Below are 19176 nucleotides of genomic sequence, written 5' to 3'. Positions count from 1 at the left end.
TCCCTCTCTAAGCATTTCTGCGATCTAGCTGGGTGTCCCATCAATTTGTCTCGATGCTGACTCTATCTACCTAGAGACAACTATCAGATCCCTCAGGTTAGAGGCTCAGTCTCACAACACTGCCTTCACCTCAAATGCTGAGTGTAAGTACAGGTTGTTACTTATGCTTCTGATGACTGTTAGAAATCAGAGGTTCCCATGACCCCCTCTTCAGGTTTGATCAGTGTCCTAGAACAGCCCACAGAACTCAGGAAACCCAATTTACCTACTACATTCCCAGCTTATTATAAAAGGATATAATTTAGAAGCAGTCAGATGGAAGAGATATTTTCATGCCCTCTCTCTGAGCAAGCCCCTGTCTTGGCCTGCACAGCTAATGATGTTTGCCCAGCCCCTTCCTTCTGCATTTTATGGAAGCTTCATTACAAAGGCATAATTGGATAAGTCATGACTTTTTTTCTCTCAGTTTTTTTTGAGATATATTAATATTGTATACATTTAAGGTGTACAACAGAGTGATTTGATATCTATCTATCTTGCAAAAGGATTACACAATAACTTCACATCCATCACCTCATATAGCTACAAATATTTTCTTATCTTGTGAGGAGACCTTTAAATATTTACTCTTAGCAGCTTTCAAATATATAATACAGTTTTTCTAATGATAGTCACCACTATATATCACATTTTCTTTATCCACTCATCTGTTGATGAACACCTAGGTTGTTTGGCTTGGCTGATATAAATAATGGTGCAAAAAATAGGGGGCCTGGATATTACTTCCGGTTAGTGAATTCTTTCCTTTGGATATATGCCCAGCAGTGGAATGGTTAGTTTATATGGTAGTTCTATTTTCACTTTTTGATGAGCCTCTGTAGTGTTTTCCATAGTGGCTATACCAATTTACATTCCTCCGAGCAGTGTAAAAGGGCTTCCTTTTCTCCATATTCTTGCCAGAACTTGTTATGATTTGTCTTTTGGATAATAGCCCTTCTAACAGGTGTGAGGTGATATCTCATTGTGGTTTTGATGCTGAGTGATGGTGAGCACCATTTCATGTACCTTATGGCTATTTGAATATCTTCTTTGGAAAAATATATATTCGGCTCCTTTGCCCATTTTTAAATTGATTTGATTTGATTTTTTGCTATTGAATTGTATGTATGTATTATCTCTCTATCTATCTATCTATCTATCTATCTATCTATCTATCTATCTATCTATCTTTATGTTTGTATATATTTGGGTATTAACCATTTATCAGATGTGTGGTTTGCAAATATTTTCTCCCATTTCATAGGTTGCTTTTTCATTTTAGTGATTATTTCCTTTGCTGTGAAGAAGTTTTTATAGTTTGATGTAGCCACTTGTTTATTTTTTATTTTGTTGCCTGTGCTTTTGGTGTCCTAGGAAATTGCTCACAAGACCCATATCAAGGAGCTTTTTGTCTGTCTTTTCTTCTGGGAGTTTTAGGGCTTCATTCATTTTGAATTAAGTTTTGTGAGTAGTATAAGATAGATGTGTAGTTTAATTCTTTTGCAAATGGATATAAATTCTACCAATACCATTTATTGATGGCACTATCCTTTCCCCACTGAGTATTCTTGGCTTACCTTTTCAAATATTAGTTGACTGCATATGCATGGGTTTACCTCTGTGCTCTTGATTCTGTTCCATTGGCCTTTGTGTCTGTTTTTATGCCAGTACCACTCTGCTTGATTATTATAGCTTTATAATATAGTTTGAAATCAGGACGTGTGATACCTCTAGCTTTGTTTTCTTTCTCAGGATTACTTTGGCTATTCGGGATCTTTTGTGGTTCCAGACATATTTTAGGATTATTTTTTTCTAAAAACTGTAGTTGGAATCTTGATAGAGATTGCATTGAATCTAGAGATGGCTTTGGGTAGTGTGGACATTGTAACAATAATACTTCCAATCTATCTTTCCATTTATTTGTGTTATCTTCAATTTCTTTCATCAATGTCTTGTAGAGGTCTTTCACCTACTTGATTACATCTATTTGTAATTATTGTTTTTGATACTATTATAAATGGGATTGTTTTAATTATTTATTTTTTAGATAATTCATTGTTAGTGTATAGAAACACTTAATTTTTTTCATGTTTTGATTTTGTATCCTTTAACTCTACTGAACCTGTTGATAGATCTAAAATATTTTTTTGGTAAAATCTTTAGGGTTTTCTATACAATCATGCCATCTGCAAAGAAAGACAATTTTACATCTTACTTTCCAATTCATTCATTCATTCATTCATTCATTCATTCATTCTGTTTTGCCTAACTGCTATGGCTAGTGCTTCCAGTGCTATGTTGAATATGACTCATGGGAGTGGGTACCCTTCTCTTGTTCCTGATTTCAGAGGAAAAGTGTTCAACCTTTCAACTTTAGGTCTAATGTTAGCTCTGGGCTTATTGTAAATGGTCTTTATTATATTGAGTTATCTTCTTTCCATACCTAATTTGTTGAGAATTTTTAACATGAATGGATATAGAATTTTGTCAAATGCTTTTCTTCTACCTATTGAAATGATCATAAGATTTTTATCTTTCATTCTAATTAATGCAATATATCATATTTGTTAATTGCTCCAATGGATGAATCCCACTTGATTATACTGTATGATCCTTCTAACATGCTGTTGAATTTGGTTTGCTGTATCGTGTTGAGAATTTTTGCATCTATATTCATCAAGGAAATTGGCCTGTAGTTTCCTTTTCCCATAGTCTCCTTCTCTGGCCTTTGTGTCCAATTCTTGTCTTGTAAAATGAGTTTGGGAGTGTCCCTCCTCTTTAATTTGTGAATTTTCCAGTTTTCCTCCTGTTAGCAGTTTCTAGTTTCAATACATTGTAGTCAGGGGAAAAATGTGTGTATGATTTGAATTGTCTCAAATTTCTTTACTCCACTATATTGACAGAATCATCCATGTTTACAATTAGCCAATTAGAAATATAGAAAGTAAAGGTTTTTCATGTTTGCTGCTAAAAATTATAGGATATAGCAGGGATCATTTATTGCATTTTCTGTAGCAAATTGCTTCAGTGTCTTGGTCCTCTTCTTTTGCTTGTATTTACTGTAGAAACATGTTTTATAATCCTATCTGAAAATGTGCATTTACTCCATTACCACTCTGTTATCGCCTCCCCAAATGTTGTCCTTGCAAAATACAAACAAAAAAGTGCTTGTATGAATGGGACTTCGAAAAGAAATTGTATTTATTGCCTGGTGTTTCACATTCTCAGAGGACTTTTAGTAGCATAGGCTTTTACTAAAAAAAAAAGAAAACCATTCTGTATTAATTGCCCTTTCACAGTATAAATGCTTAATCTCCAACAAAACATTATTTCCTATTATTCTTTTCTCCTAAGGAGTACCAGGGCAGAATCAAAATTTTCAAACTTTATATAAAGGAAGGATGCTTTCCCTCTTATTTTATAACTGATTTTTCTGATCATAGAAAATAAAATGGACACTACTAAATATTTTTTTTAACTTTGAAGGGTAGAAAGAAAAAAAAATCCCATAGTTCCACCTATAAGAGATAATACCCTTAAACTTCCCTCATTGTTGTTGTTTGTTTTAAATGTTTATTTATTTTTGAGACAATGCGAGCCACAGAGTGCAAGCAGGGGAGGGGCAGAGAGAGGGAGACACAGAACCCGAAGCAGGCTCCAGGCTCTGAGCTGTCAGCCCAGAACGCAACGTGGGGCTCAAACTCATGAACCATGAGATCATGACCTGAGCCGAAGCTGGATGCTTAACCGACTGAGCCACTCAGGTGCCCCAAACTTTCCTGGCTTTTTAAACAGCTCAGTTTCTTCAAGCACTCTGCACCCATTCTCCGCCAAGCCACAGGGCACTTTTAGAAACCCCTGTGCATGAATCTCCCCTGGCACCAACTTGGTGCCTCGTATTTTCCATTTCATTTTCTCCTACCTCCTTGTTATCCTTCTGACAGCAGAGAAGGAGTGCGTTGATGGTGATGCTGTGAGACTGATCAAACTCTCCTTCCTCCAAGTCTAGAACCATCTCAGCAGTGGGGGCCTGCTGGTTGATGCAGGCCATAGACTTTTTGAAGGTTTGTGTTAGATCATCTCGTTGATTCGTCATTTCAGCTTGCCTTCTCATCATTGTCCCTTGGGGCCAACCCTACACCCCATGGTTTCATAGCCTCTTAACTGCTATGACTACGTTGAACTCTTGGAACCCTAGGTGACCACAGGACACTACTTTCTTAAAAATGGTGTTTGACACACCTATTTTGTGCATACTGCCTTCCTCTTGACCCCTGAAAGCGAATTTACAGGGCTGCAGATGAGGAAGTAGTAATTATTTGTATGGCTCTTGACACCTAATGCCAAGTTATTACTCTTATTAATTAGTGTGCAGTCTATATTGATAATAAAATTTTATCTGACAACGTTTTTTGTTGTTGTTGTATGACTCCATTTATTTATTTATTTATTTTTGAAATTTATTGTCAAATTGGTTTCCTGACAGCGTTTTTTAAGCACACATTTACCTAGTTTATTTCTGTCTTTTAAAACGAGTTTTGTTCAGGTTTTATTGAGTTCTCATCTTTCACTTGTTTTTTGGCAGGATTTTCCACTGCCTTTGTGATTGCGGAATGTCTGCATACACTTTCAAAGCGTTTATGATCTCCCTTTAGTTCATGTTTTCTTTTGGGTTTCTTTTTTTTTTTTTTTAATTTTTTTTAACGTTTATTTATTTTTGAGACAGAGAGAGACAGAGCATGAACGGGGGAGGGGCAGAGAGAGAGGGAGACACAGAATCGGAAGCAGGCTCCAGGCTCCGAGCCATCAGCCCAGAGCCCGACGCGGGGCTCGAATTCACGGACCGTGAGATCGTGACCTGAGCCGAAGTCAGATGCTCAACTGACTGAGCCACCCAGGCGCCCCATCTTTTGGGTTTCTTTAAGTTTATCTGTCTATTTCATTTATCTAAAATTTTAGCTTATAGTCTGACGTGGCACAGTAACATGATCGTTTTAAAATTTCCAAACAGATAATTATTCCAATTTGAAGCACTGGGAAACTCGAATCTAGGTCAATGTAAACTCTCTAGATAATAAAGTAGAAATTGCACTCTGGTTCTGTGTTTCCACTAAGCTCTCTTGTGCTTAATATTGATTGTATTCTGTTTCGTTTATTAGATATGATTTTTGCTGGTTCTTCACTGTTTTAATTTATGTTGTTTTTTGATATGTGTTATTCATCTGGTACAGTAAGATTTATTAATTTACTTTATTTACAATTTCAAAATGTGCTTTGTCTTCTAGATGAATTTTAGAATAATTTTCATGGGAATTCAGGTTTTTTTTTTTAATTTTTATTTATTTGTTTTGAGAGGGAGAGAGAGTGTGAGCAGAGGAGGAGCAGAGTGAAAGGGAAAGAGAGAGAATCTCAAGCAAGCTCTGTGCTGTCAGCTGCGAGCCTGACACTGGGCTTAAACTCACATATTGTGAGATCATGACCTGAGCCGAAATCAAGAGCCTTAGCTTACCTGAGTGAGTCCCCGAGGTGCCCTGGGAATTCAGCTTAATTTATCATAAGGCCAGAATTGTCATTTTAAAAATACTTATTTATGCATTTCAGAAACATAACAGATTTAGGCTTGGTAAGGATTTCTCTTACTTCTCTAAGTGAAGTTGTATTATTTTTTTTGTAAAGGACTGTAATATTTTTATTTATGTTATTATTAACTTAGACTCTTGCTACTGTGAATGAGTTTTTGTTTTACCTTTTATTTTATTATACCTTTAATTTGGTTACCATACAATCAAATAACTGATATTTGGACATTTATTTTGTACCTAAGCTTTTTAATATTCTCTACTCAAGTGGAATATATTTTAAATTTTCACATACATTTTTTTGAATTTCTGCAAATAATGATCCATATCTGATAATTCCTTTTGGTTTTTATGTGCAGACTACTTATGACAAAGGGCCTGCATGAAATCCCATTTTCTGTTTCTGGATTTGGGTGCTGGTTTCTTGAATGTGTTCACTCCCTGAACATTCATCAGGATATACACTTATGATCCATGCACATTTCTGCAATAATTTTTTTTAATCCATCATCAAACATTGTACTGCTGAACAAATGGCAGGGTGTATAAGAAGTATTTTGATGCTGATTAAAAACATAAACCCTTGGGTACACTCACTCAAAGATTCTGACTCAGGACATCTAGAAAGGACACAAAACACCTGATTCTGCTGAGAGCCACAGGTGATTCTCAGTCAGGAATCAGGAAGTCTCCTTCACATTTTAGGTACTCTGCTGAGTCCATTTTTTTCAGTGCTTGGTAGTACTTAGTGTCTCAGGGAAGAAACCTGAGATCTCTGTCCTCCCTCTTCTACTTCCTATCCTGCTATGACCTGGGAATTTTGCCCCCTTGGTAAATAAGGAAAGAGTATGAGGCTGGTGGAAGCTGCCTGTAGATAAAACTCAGGCTCCCTGAGCATGTGGTAGCAGCCGGGCCATGGGTCACTGCAGCTGATGAGGCTCTGGTTCTTTCCTTTCTGTCTCCAGATAGATGCTGCTGCTACTGTGTTTTAGAATCTGAAGGAAGCCCTGAGCCTGGATTGAATTCCTCAATACTAATCTGTTTATATTCATGTAACAGGAATTCATCCTGATCTCCTGTGAATGACTTCCTTTATTCAGAGCCTCACCCATTTCCCATGCCAGCCCTTCATCTGTGTTTTAGTCAAGAGTCTGGCATCTGGGTAAATAGAAATCAGGCATCATAATAAAGTAGAAATTTCAGGGGAACAATTTTCATAACATCTTTCTTCTTCCTTGAAAATGGCACAATGTTTAATCAACGCAAAATTTGCCAAAACAATTATAAAAGTAGATGGATATAGATGTAGATATATAGTTTTATGATGTGAAAAGAATTCATACCTTGGAGTCCTAACACATTAATCTCTCTCTGTAACATCATCAGTGTATTTGAGCACAGACCTGGGGTCAGAAGAGAGGTTTTCTTCAAGGCTCTGTCACCTGTTTTCATCTTGGACAGGTCCCTTAAACTGTCTAGATCTTTCCTTACAAAATGGGGTCAGGAGTCTGTAACCACTTAGGTATTTTTTTTAGGCGTGTGGCTTTGTTACATAATGAGGTCTTGGGGCGTTCTGAGGTCATAAGCGATAGAAAGCCTAATTACTGTTATGCTTCTTACAGCAAAATATGGTGCATTTTAGAAATTTTCAAGAGAAATGTAACAAATACGTAGATTGACTTGTAGTTCCACATTCTCATTAACTAGCATTTATATGCCTGGTTAGACTTTTGAATAGCATTTTCTTGTACACTTTTGAATTATAAGATTTGGATTTGGAGTTCACAAATATTCTGTATTTTTTAAAAATTATATAATATCTATCATCTATGTATATGGGTGTATATATAAATAAACATATTTAAAATATTATTTGAAGCAACTCCTATTAGTTTAGCTTTCCTGGAAATCACATTGCTTCCTGTGGTGGAAAAAAAAAGTTAAATTTATTCATTTTTAGTGATCCTGTGTTAGTGAAAGCATAAACACTTGTAATTTTTACAAACCAAACTTGAGAACCAGACCTTAAGTTCTGAGGAATACAGAGTGAATAATGACAGTCGTCACTGAAAATTACAAGTTCTAGAATATCCAAGCAAGTTTGAGAAATGAACATCATTTTGCTCAGTTGACTTTGTTGTGATCCCAGAGAGCCATGAAGAGTGAGGACATTCTGACATTAAGAAGGAAGCTATGGTTTGATTCTCCCTGACAAGGAAATAAAGGAGAAAGATACCCTGCTTTCTGGGAGGTAAACAGGGTAACAATAAGTACAGAAGCTGGAAGCTGTGCAGGCTAATTTTGAACTAGGAAAAAAAAGCATCTCCAAAGTCATCATTAAGTTATCCATCCATATAATAAAAACGCACTAAGTAGCCTGCATAGATCAGGCATAGAAGATAGAAAGACAGTAAGTTCTACACCTCAAGGGGCTTAGGAGTTCAAGGACAAAGACACTAAATAGATAAGAACATAAAGTATAATAGGCTGCACAATAAAATCTCGCTTAGAGAAAAGGGGACAGTCTTAGAATGTCTTTTAGAGCCTAGCCTTCGGTATTTTGCCAAACTCCCTGACAATTCTAATATTCTTCCAAAGTTATAAACAGTTGTGTAGGTAGAGTCATTTAAGGGATGTGTTCAATGGTTAGGGTTCCAGAGTAGTGGGGCAAAAAAGAACAACTTGTATCTTTGGTATGGTAATTTTTGTTGACATCAAGGACACATTTATAATCCTTTTTCTTTTCTTGATTTCTGAAATTGACAGAAAATCCTCTCATTTGTCCTAAGAATTTCAGTTGTCTCAAATAATTTTCACCTATCACAAATTTGTCTACAACTATCTTTCCAAAGTCTTTATTGTATGTATTAGTACATGTATAAAACCAGTATATGAATTGAACAGTCAATCAGGGAGGAATGAGCTCACTAACATAAAGAAATTAGAATGAAACTCTATGGCTTTCTAAAGTGATAAGTCAGTGTCATAAACTCTTTATGACTCTCAGCAGTCAGATATATCCTAATTAGGAACAGATCAAAAATTAAATCTGAGAGTTGAAAACAGCTAACGGAAGCAATACATATAACATATCATACTGTAAAAAAATGAAAACATGGATACATTAGGTCTTGGTTCATTTAAAGGATTTTGGCTAGGGGTTGACCACTCAAGGCTTTAAAACAGATTCATTAGACTGTTCCTGGAAAACGTTTGTTTCACCTCAGTGGCAGCCACTGTGATGTATATTTCTTCTCCAAAATTGTCATCTTTCCCTTTTCACTGACCGCTCCTCAAGGTGACAAACATTTTCCCTCATCTGCTCTCCGGCAAGTAAGAGAGAGGCTGAGAAGGATCGAGAGTCCAAGGCTTGTGGTGCATCCCACCTTTCCTCAGCTGTATAACATCTTATTCTTTCTCTAATTGCCTCCAACCAATTTCTCCATGTCTTTAATTACTAGTTTCCTCTGTGAATACTTTCCTTTATCCATGTATTAAAACCAAGGTAAAGCCCGGTATTAGTACAGTGCAAAATGATAAGAGAAAATACATTAAATGTAAAAAATGTTTGAGGTGTCAGCCCATTGTTCAAGGAGATCAGGATTCCTCTGAAAAAGAGAATGACTTTCTCTCTCTGTGCGTGTGTGTGTGTGTGTGTGTGTGTGTAATTTATCCATCTCCAACAAGATCTCAAAGCATTTTTAAGCTCTTGCCACACTGTTTTTTTCTACTTGAAGACCTATGGCTTCCTCCTGATAGAAAAAATTTTTCCCAGTATCTCTTTTTATCTCCATCAATATTTCACCCTCAACCAACTCCTAAAGTAAATGAAGCTGCTATGGTGAGACACAGGTGAAATCCCCAGAGGTTCAGTAAGGACCGATAATTTATGCCATATGGCCCTCCATTAAACCTTTTCTTCTCTCCATCTTGGAATTCTACAGTCCTCAGTAATAGGCTGCGCTACTGCAAAGCAGAACACTTTCTTTTGTATTCTCCTTTTTGCAGCATTTGGGTATGTTGCTCCTGTGTCTGAGCTTCATTGGGGGTAAGTTATGGTGTTTGCTGAGCGCCTGCCCCTCTTCTAGATTTCTTCCTGTTCCAGTCATACTGAACAATGTTTGAGCTCTAGTGAAAGCTTTGATATGCCCTTGTCTTCCTCTCCACGTCACATCCTCCCAACGCATTATTTAATGAATAAGCCTTTCTTTGGAAGAGATTCCTCTTATAGCTCATTGGCAAGGTTTTTGGTTTCACCTTTCTACTAACCCTGACTTGCTCATAAGACCTAAGGATATTTTTATGGGATTTTTTTTTTTTTTTTGAGTCACAGAGAAACCTCAATTCTTAGAGAAAGTGTTTAGAGACAGAAATTTCTGAACTTTTTTCACCTTTGGATCTGAGATGTTTCCATGAGGTTGGAGCCACTTTTGTGTAGAGATGATGTTACCCTCGTGATACGGGCTTATTGATAAGATACACTAATAATGGGTTGAACTCACAGTTTATAACGTGTATACATAACTCTCATCAAAAACTGTAAAGAGAGACTGTGGAGGACAGGGAGCAGTGGTATTGGGTTGAATGGAGGGTTGCTTAACTCTACGAGCCTGGACGTACATGGCACAAATCCTAAGTTAGCTCTAAATCTCACCCTCCAGTGACAAACTAATGTGTACTCTACCCCTTGAGACCTAAGATCTGGACTCAAATGCAATAAAAGGTCTATCTCCAAACACTTGAAAACACATCTGTATACTCAAAGTCTGCTTATTTTTGTTCCTAAGTGGTACTTAACCATTGTCTTAAATAAAAAAATTAATTAAAAAAACCCCTCACCCCAGCTGTGCTTGCACTAGTAGCTGGATTCAAGCTGCTGTAAACTACGTTGTTGAAATATTCCTCATGTTTCACTATGATACTTGATCGCAAATAGCAGCCGTTATTTCCTCTCCCACACAGATCGTAACCAGTGGAATATAAACCTAGCGATAGCAGATAGGGCTCAAAGTATTGGATTTATCGGTACCTGAAAGCATCTTCAAACCCTAAAATACAAAGCTACTGAAAACTGCTGTTTGATCCAAACAAAGCATGTACCCCCAGCTTTTCTCTCTTGACTTTAATTGTAAAGCTAACAAAATGGCTTTAGCTGGGCCTGCCTAGGGCTGTGAAGTCTATTTGCTCTAGTGGCTTGCAAACCAGAATCACCTGGAGGGCAAAATGATAAGAGAAATCAGCTTACAGTTACAACAGCTAGAGGGGCTCTGCCCCCAGAGTTTTTGAGCCAGTGGGTCTGAGGCAGGAATGGATAATTTGCACGTCTATCAAGTTCTCAGGTGATGCTGGTCTGATAGCCTCACGTTGAAAACAGCTAATTTACTTTGTGGACGCTGAAGGAGTAAAGCTGATCAACTACCTCCATTGCAGGGGCCTGAGAGAGAGCTTTGCATTACTTTTCGAAGGCGGTAACCCTGTCCCCCTTCCCGCCCTCTGGAGCACACGTTCCAGTGGATTACGGATTCAATCAGTTTTGCCCATCAGGAAGCTTACTTGAAATCCCAGCAGGGGAAGCAAGTAGAAGGAATGGAATGAAAACCCAAAAATACGTGGTCAAGTTTTGCCTTTTCCTAAGGGATTGTTGCTCTGTCAAGGAGAAGAGAAAGGTCAGATAAGGTTGTTGTTTAAAAAAAAAACCAAAAACTGCTAAGAGCAGTGGTCAAAATTTCGCTTTTTGAGGAAGTAGGAGTAGGAGGATCACAGAAGAGTATACTTTTGGAGGTACCTACAAAACATTTTTAACAAAACACTAGGTTCCTCGTCCTTTTTGGATGGCAGGATGTTGGTATTTCAGAAGACTTTAGGACTCGGCCACTGGATTCCACAAAGGTGAGGAAGATTTCTGTCTTTGCGGGTTATTACACTGGAATTTGTTAGCTGTGTGCTTCGGAAAGTCTATTTCTTTAAGCCTCTGTTTTGTCGTCTAAAAAATGGGAATACCATTTCTCCGAGGAGAAAGCTTGTGGCTCTTAAATGAAGCAATGCTTTGAAATGCTGCGTACATTGCTTAGTCTGGAATACACTTCGTAAGTGGTAGCAATGTAAATAGTGAGAGGTTAATGATGTATAAGAGTTTAAACAAACAGGAAAAGACTTTTTTTTTTATTTTAATGGTTTTTCATTTTTGAGAGAGAGAGAGAGAGCATGAGGAAGGGAGGGTTCGAGAGAGAGGGAGACACAGAATCCAAAGCAGGCTCCAGGCTCCCAGCGGTCAGCACAGAGCCTGATGTGGAGTTTGAACCCACAAACTGCGAGATCACGACCTGAGCTGAAGTCGGATGTTAACGGACTGAGTCACCCAGGTGCCCCAAACAAAGAAAAAGACTTTTAAAGGGAGCGTATTAATTTTTTAGTGTGGCTGTTACGAATGACCACAATCTTAGTGGGTTAATGTAGTAGGATTCTCGCACAGAGAGGACCCTGAAGCAATCTTTGCCCAGGAAGCAACTTTGTCATTGCAGCATGGGCTCCGTGATTTTGTACTTGAAAAACTGAGCCCTAAGCACAGCACGGTGTAGCCTTTTATGCAGTTGCTACTTTGTCTCCCATATATGGTGACACATATAATCTGATAGGACACATTGCAAGTTACTGTCCTGTGAGAGCTATGCATACATATATAGGAGTTGATTGGGCCTCATTGCACATTGCCTTCCTTTGTTCTGAGAAGGTCTCTGCCACATTCCTTAGGGAGGGGCTCTACTTCCACCTGTCTTCCTGGGCTAAAAGCAAGATGGCAATAAGGCTGTATTCCATTTTGGAGACGAGCAGAGAATTTGTTTCCTTGCCGTGTCCAGCGTTTAGAGGCTCCCCATGTTCCTTGGCTAATGGCTTTCTTCTTCTGTATTGAAGCCAACAAAATAGCATCTCCCTACTCCTGCTTTTGTTCATGACCTCCTTGTCTGGGATTCCACTTGTTGGCTCCCTAATGTGATTACATTGTGCTCATTCAGATGGTTCAGGATAAACTGATTATTTTAAGGTCAGCTGATAAATATCTTTAAACTACAACCTTATCTGCCTTGAAGGGTAGTATACTAATAGGTTCTGCGAATAGGCCATCACTATTTGGGGAGGTAGGGACCTTACTCTGCTTTCCATTAGAGGGGAAGTTCATGTTTATTGTGTTCCACGAAGATCCATTTGAGGCTTGGAATGTGATGCATTTATTCATTCACCAGCATATACTAAGTATTTTTATCTTTTTCATTACTTACTGGAGAAAAAAAAAAGTAAGACTATTTCTTGTAACAGCTTAGGGTCCACCAGTGGGATGCAGATACACAGAAGTGGAAATCAGTACAATGGAGGACCCAATGAGGGAGTGGCACATTTTACTGAGAATGGATTTGGGAAGATTTCAGGGAAGATAAGAAAGCTGCTTGAGTCTTGGAATGTCTTTATTCAAGAAATCATGACAGTCAAAAGATGCACAGGGGGCATAATGACATAATGAAGGCTGCATGGCACATACAAGTAATTTAGCATAATAAGAACATGCAGAGTGATAGGCTGGAAAGACAGATATTTGAGATTTTGATTCCTATTTATCTATTGCTCTCTTGGTATAACCATGCATTACCTGAATTCTAGTAGTTTGGCTTTATTGTAAAGCCAGTGGGGAGCAGTAAGTCTAGTTATGATGAAGCCAGATTACAGAGGTAATCTGTAATTTTGTTATTACAGAAAGTTTTTTTTTTTTTCATTTAAAAGATCACTCACAAAATACATATCCATAGATTTATTTTCTGTCATCTAGCTGAATGTGTTAAGTGTTTGGGATTCCTTTCTTAAATTTAAAAGTCAACGGCATTGCCCAGGAATTTAGATGAATTTCTTGTCCTGACCATGATCACTCACCTGATGCAAATTATCTAATTACTCATCTTCACCTCTATGCCAACCATATGATACATGTTTCTGTTCTGGGGATAAAGGAAGCCCTGTCCATGACCTTGATTATTAAGGCAGAGAATATAAGTATGCAGTTGTGGTAAGGAATGGAAATGAGATGTCCATACTTATTTGGCCTTACTACCCACTGCTTTGTAATTATTTCCATGTGTCTACTGGTTTTGTGTACTTAACACTATTAATGTCTTTAAAAGAAGGGGCTTAATTGTAGCAGTTGCTCAGAAAATCAGTATTAACTCTGTTCCTTCTTGAGTTGACACAGCCGTGGAAAATGGTTGCCGGGGACAGCTTTGCATGTTGATTTAAATGGATAGTTGTTTAAAGAAACTATACTGTCGTTTGTAAGTCGTGGTAGATGGTTGTTTGGATTTTAGTGTCCTTAACACAATCTCTTAAAAATGTCTTTTTTCCCTTTTCTCTCCCTAACATTTAACTTCATAAGGCTTTTTATTTTTTTTTATGCTGAGTGGTTCAGCCTGGTTTCATTCTTGTGCTGCCTTGAAAGGGACCTTGGATATTTGTTTGATGTTAAAATTTAAAACACGATCATAACTCATACCTGCCTTTCCTAGAAGCTGCTACGTGCTAGAACAGACCTGCACTGAGGATGTTTTATTTTGGTAGAGAGTGCATGTGCATACATGGAGGAAGGGCAGAGTGAATCTCAAGCCAACTTCACACTACGAGCATGAAGCTGGATGCAGGACTCAATCCCAGGAACCTCATTCATCACCTGAGCTGAAACCAAGAGCCGGATGATGAAATGACTGAGCCACCCAGGCGTCCCTTAGAACGTTTTTCTTAAGGTGTTGATTTTGACATTCTTTTACAACGGTCAGGTAGAAGGGGCAGACCCCATTTGGTCCTCATAATTGATGATACAAAATAACTTTTTGGGTCTGCCCTTCTTCCCCACTAGTTTCTGTTGCCTTCAAATGTCTTGGTATTCCCCACATGCAGAGAGGGCTGTGTGGTCTGCTTAGGTTGCTTTTCAACCTGGTTACCATCACTGGAGACTTGAGTGCCCACATAGACTATGGACATAATCCTTGAGTCTAAGTCTGAGGATTAATGCTCTGTTCACAGAATTCTTCTTCTCCTTCGGATCCTTCATCGAGTGTCTCAGGGCATGCAGGGGCTTCTAACAAAATACCAAATGGTTGTGCATAGTTCAGGACTCTGGGAAGTCCAAGATGAAGGCACAGGTAGATTGTGTGTGGTATGAATCTACTTCCTGTTACACTGTGTCCCCAGGGAGCTCTATTTGCTCTTATAAAAGAAAATCATGTCACTCACGGAGGTTCCACCCTAATGGCCTAAGCACCTTTCACAGGCCTCACCTTGTAGCACCATTAACTTGGGGGAGTGGATTTCAGCATAGTAATTTTTGGAGGGACACATTGATCCCATTGCATTTGGTCTTCTTGACCCTTGTCGGTGCCCCATGAGGCTGACATGTCTGGATTGCATTGACGTGCTGCTTGTCTGCTCTTCAGCTTACAGTATTCTTCAGCAAATGGAGAATTAGCAGATGGGATAGAGGAAGAAGAACCTCTTGCACCCTTCATGTGTGGTTGCTATCAGGAGGCCCTTACAACATAGTTTATCTTAGGTACTTCTTCAGTGTTCCCCTGCAGATTTAGGCCTGGTAAAAGTATCCATTTGTGTATAGTTGGTTCATTAAATTATTTTGTAATAATTCTGGTCCTTCAACTTACTTTTTTGTGTTTTCTCCTAATTCTATTACCCTTGCAAAACCTTTCACCTCTGATTATTACTGGACAAAATCAAACAATTAAATGAATTTGTGTCCCTACAAGTTGATAGTCCTATACTACAGTTGGGCCTTCAATAACTAGTGTGTTGACTTTGTTATTTTTTTTTTAATTTTTGTAATGTTTATTTATTTATTTTTGAGAGAGAGAGAGACAGAGCTCGAGAGGGGGAAGGGCCAGAGAGGGAGGGAGACACAGAATCTGAAGCAGGCTCCAGGCTCAGAGCTGTCAGCACAGAGCCTGATGCGGGGCTTGAACTCAAAAACTGTGAGATCATGACCTGAACCAAACTCGGACACTTAACTGACTGAGGCACCCAGGTGCCCCTTGACTTTGCTATTAAATGCACCTTAGATGCATCACATCTCTGGGATGTCAGTAGCAACTTCAGTAAACCCATCTTGTCATGTTCACGTCTTACGGGATGATAGATCTATTTTCTTGGTAACAGTCCAGCAAAGTTCTGGGACCCTCTAGTTAGCCTCAATTAGGGCCACTACATGTTCCTAAACCCATCAACCTGGTAAGTGTATATACAAATGAGTTTAAATCACTTAGGGCCTGATACTGGATCTGAGGATTTGTTCAAATGCCATGAGATTTGGGTTGAAAAATGCTGATACCTGGTTCAATTAGTTTCTAGGGCAGTGGCATATGAAGTCTTAGGTCCAATCAAGGAAGACTGGCAGGATCCCCTGCCTTGGGGAGTGGGGTGCGGGGGTACTATTTACACAGGTTCTGAACCACAGACTCTGTAGCACATTGTAGACTCCCCAGACCAGCAAAACAGGTAGGTGGTATCCTTCTTAGTACCTAGCCTAGACCCCCTGGTTTTGCTTAGCTAAGCTTGCCTGCAGTTCTACTCAGTCCTGCTTACCTGCAAGGAGAAACCCCACATTTCCTGAAGAAAAACAAATCTAGTAATAAGGTATCCAAGGTACTCCCAGAAAAAATAATGATTTCGCAGACAGAAGTCACACGCAAAGAAATTGTTCTGTATGCTATTATGAAGCTATTTATTTTACTACTTTTTTTTCTAACCTAGTCCGTAACACAAGATAAAAATGGTTATTAGAGTTAGGCCAACAAAGAATCTAGTTTTTTTTCTGGGGCTATCTAGTTAGACTCGATTCAACAGGTATCACTCCTGAAAATTGAGTCAGAAGTTGGAGGAGTCTTCGTGGCTTCTTTCATTCTCTTTTATAAGATAACACAGTAAGATTGGCAAAGAGAATATAGGTAAGCAGTATGAGAACTCTTGAACTTGTGTGCGGTATAGAGCTGACCTTTAAGGAAAACGTGGAGTTTTCCTTCCCTAACAAAGTGAAGCATTTCTGAGATACTATGCGTACTGCATCAGAAAAAAAAAATTATTTAAAGCTTTCCTTTGAGTGGGTTTTTCAAAACTGTGGAATTCAACATATTTTTACTTCAGCTCCCTTGATTTTTGATAAAATGCCTCTTAGATACCCAGATAGTTTCTTAGTAGAGACAAACTTAATTTAAAAAACTGTATTATAATAAAGTTGTCCATCTAATGGCATCAACTACATAATTTTCCATTTATGGAGGTTTTTGGCTTGGTTTACAGTATGCAAATAAAGAGAAAGCCAGAGCCTGGTTAGGGAAAAAAAATAAATGTTGTACAAAATGGCTGGATTGTTGGTTTATTTATTTTTCCCCTCACTCATGTTGATGGTAATTACACATAGTCACAAGTACAAAATTCGGGTAAAGAATATATGACAAAAGACCAAATCTTGGCTTTGAGGGTTGACTTTATTACTTACTACGAAATCTTGAAAAATTTTACATTTCGGGAGTGAAGTTTCCTTCACCAACAAATAGTGTTAGCTCCCTGGTTTCTTAGGTATGGATGATAAATTAATGTGTAATGTGTTTAATAATTTGTAGCGCTTAGTGTAAGATTTTGATTCTAGTTTATGAGGGCATTTTTTTTTCTTCTGACATTTCCAGTAGAAGCAAGTAAATTATTTGAACAGTTATAATGTACTGATAGAAATGCTCAAGGGAAAAAAAGTTGTTGGGAACACCTTCATTCTAGGACAATTTGTTCACTCTTGAACAAAGAAATTGTTTTTTTAAAGGGTAACAGTACAACTTAGCTTACAGTTTGCAAAACACTTACCTCATTTTGATCTCACTTGGGAAGCCAGGTGAGAGCTAGGGGTCTGAATCAAAATTCAGTGTTAGCTCTCGATACAAAGTGGGTGAACTATTTTCTAGTGTAAAGTCTTCAGGATCGTTCTTGGCAACTGGCGTTATTTCGATGAGACAAGAAACCTGTGTTTAAATGTTGGAAAAATAAAAACTGAAGACCCTTGCTTCTTACTCCCCATTTGTGTACAATCCGGATGGAAGTATTTATTACCCACATTCTTGGAGGAACAGATTGTTCTGTGATTAGAGAAAATTGATACTTTTTTTTTTCCCTAAGCAAACAGTGAATTTGATTTGACGGATTTTTGACAGGTCTTGATGTAGCTGTCCCAGCAGCAGAGATGGTTTGGGTCAGTTAACACTGAAGCAGTTGGCTTAATTGCAAAGTCTGGAAGCTGCTACTGTTAACACCTGTATACAAACCTTATCTTTGTTCGAAATCTTTGAGAGACCCGTTCCCTCCACCCAGATTCTTTTCGTAGGAAGCATTTTTATACGTACATACTACTACTCGTATTAGGCATGGAGAGGTCAATTACACAATTGAGCCTTACCACCTTCCAGCTGTGGCCTTTGGGCAAGTACCTCGTGTCCCCTCTCACCATAAATGTCTTCAACTTTATACCTCAGATGACAATAAGGACCTTGAGACTTTCTGTAGGGGATAGGGTGAATATATTTAAAGCATCTGACAAAATGAGTGAAGCTACAGATGAAGTTAAAAATAGAGGTAGTATATGAGGCACCTGGGTGGCTCAGTCAGTGAAGCGTCTGACCTCAGCCCCGGTCATGATCTTTCGGTTTGTGAGCGAGGAGCCTGCTGCAGATCCTCTGTCTCCCTGTCTCTCCCTGCCCCTTTCCTGCTCATCCTGTTACTCTCAAAGATAAATAAACATTAAAAAAAAATCATAATGTCAATTTGTATGGTAAAGTGTTTTTGTTTTTATTTTTTCCTAATAGAAATACAGAAGATAGAACTCAGAAATCCTATTGTAGAGTATTCTGGACAAGCTGACAAAAGTAATCTCTTTATTGCAAACGTTGTCTTGAAAATAAATGGCTTACAGGTAGGATCTTAAATCTCTAGTACATTACTTCTGAAGATTAACTTCTAGGTGTCATTTTTAAAAATGTAGTGACTGATCTGATAATAAATGAATGAACCTGTTTATTCATTGAACTGATTGATTTTAATGTTAAAAATGAATTATGTTAGGATCAAAAGAATACATGTTCCCAGTATAGGACAGATGCCTGGAATAACTTTGGATTACAATGTGGTGGGATGATGCGGCTATTTGTATTGGTCTTTTCATTGTACACTGCATGTTAAAATGCTTTATAATCACCACTTATGTTCTCTTACATTTCTAGAAGCTTAATATTGACATCTTTTTGAGCAAGAAAGATGATTTTTTGAATACAGTTGAAGGGAGGTTAGTGCTTGGGAAAGCACAAGTTTCAGAAAACTTAGATCCAGGTTTTGACCAAATTAACCTCTTTGAATCTGTTCCCTTATTCACACACAAACACATACACATACATGTAGAATGCTCCAATTAAAGCCATTTTTTAAAGGCAGGTCTCTGTAATAACAGGAATTGTTGTAATCCCATCTCTATTGGTTA

The 19176-nt window shown here is 38.1% G+C and overlaps 1 long non-coding RNA gene across 1 annotated transcript in view; it reads left to right on the top strand.

Moving 5' to 3' along the window:
- Nucleotides 1–19176, top strand: part of LOC128315776 (uncharacterized) — a 201507-nt gene that overhangs the window by 40565 nt on the left and 141766 nt on the right. The gene's annotated exons all lie outside the window — the stretch shown is intronic.

Source organism: Acinonyx jubatus, chromosome A1 (genome assembly GCF_027475565.1).
Source record: "Acinonyx jubatus isolate Ajub_Pintada_27869175 chromosome A1, VMU_Ajub_asm_v1.0, whole genome shotgun sequence".
Classification (NCBI taxonomy): Eukaryota; Metazoa; Chordata; class Mammalia; order Carnivora; family Felidae; genus Acinonyx; species Acinonyx jubatus.
This window is presented reverse-complemented; position numbering and strand designations above follow the sequence as displayed.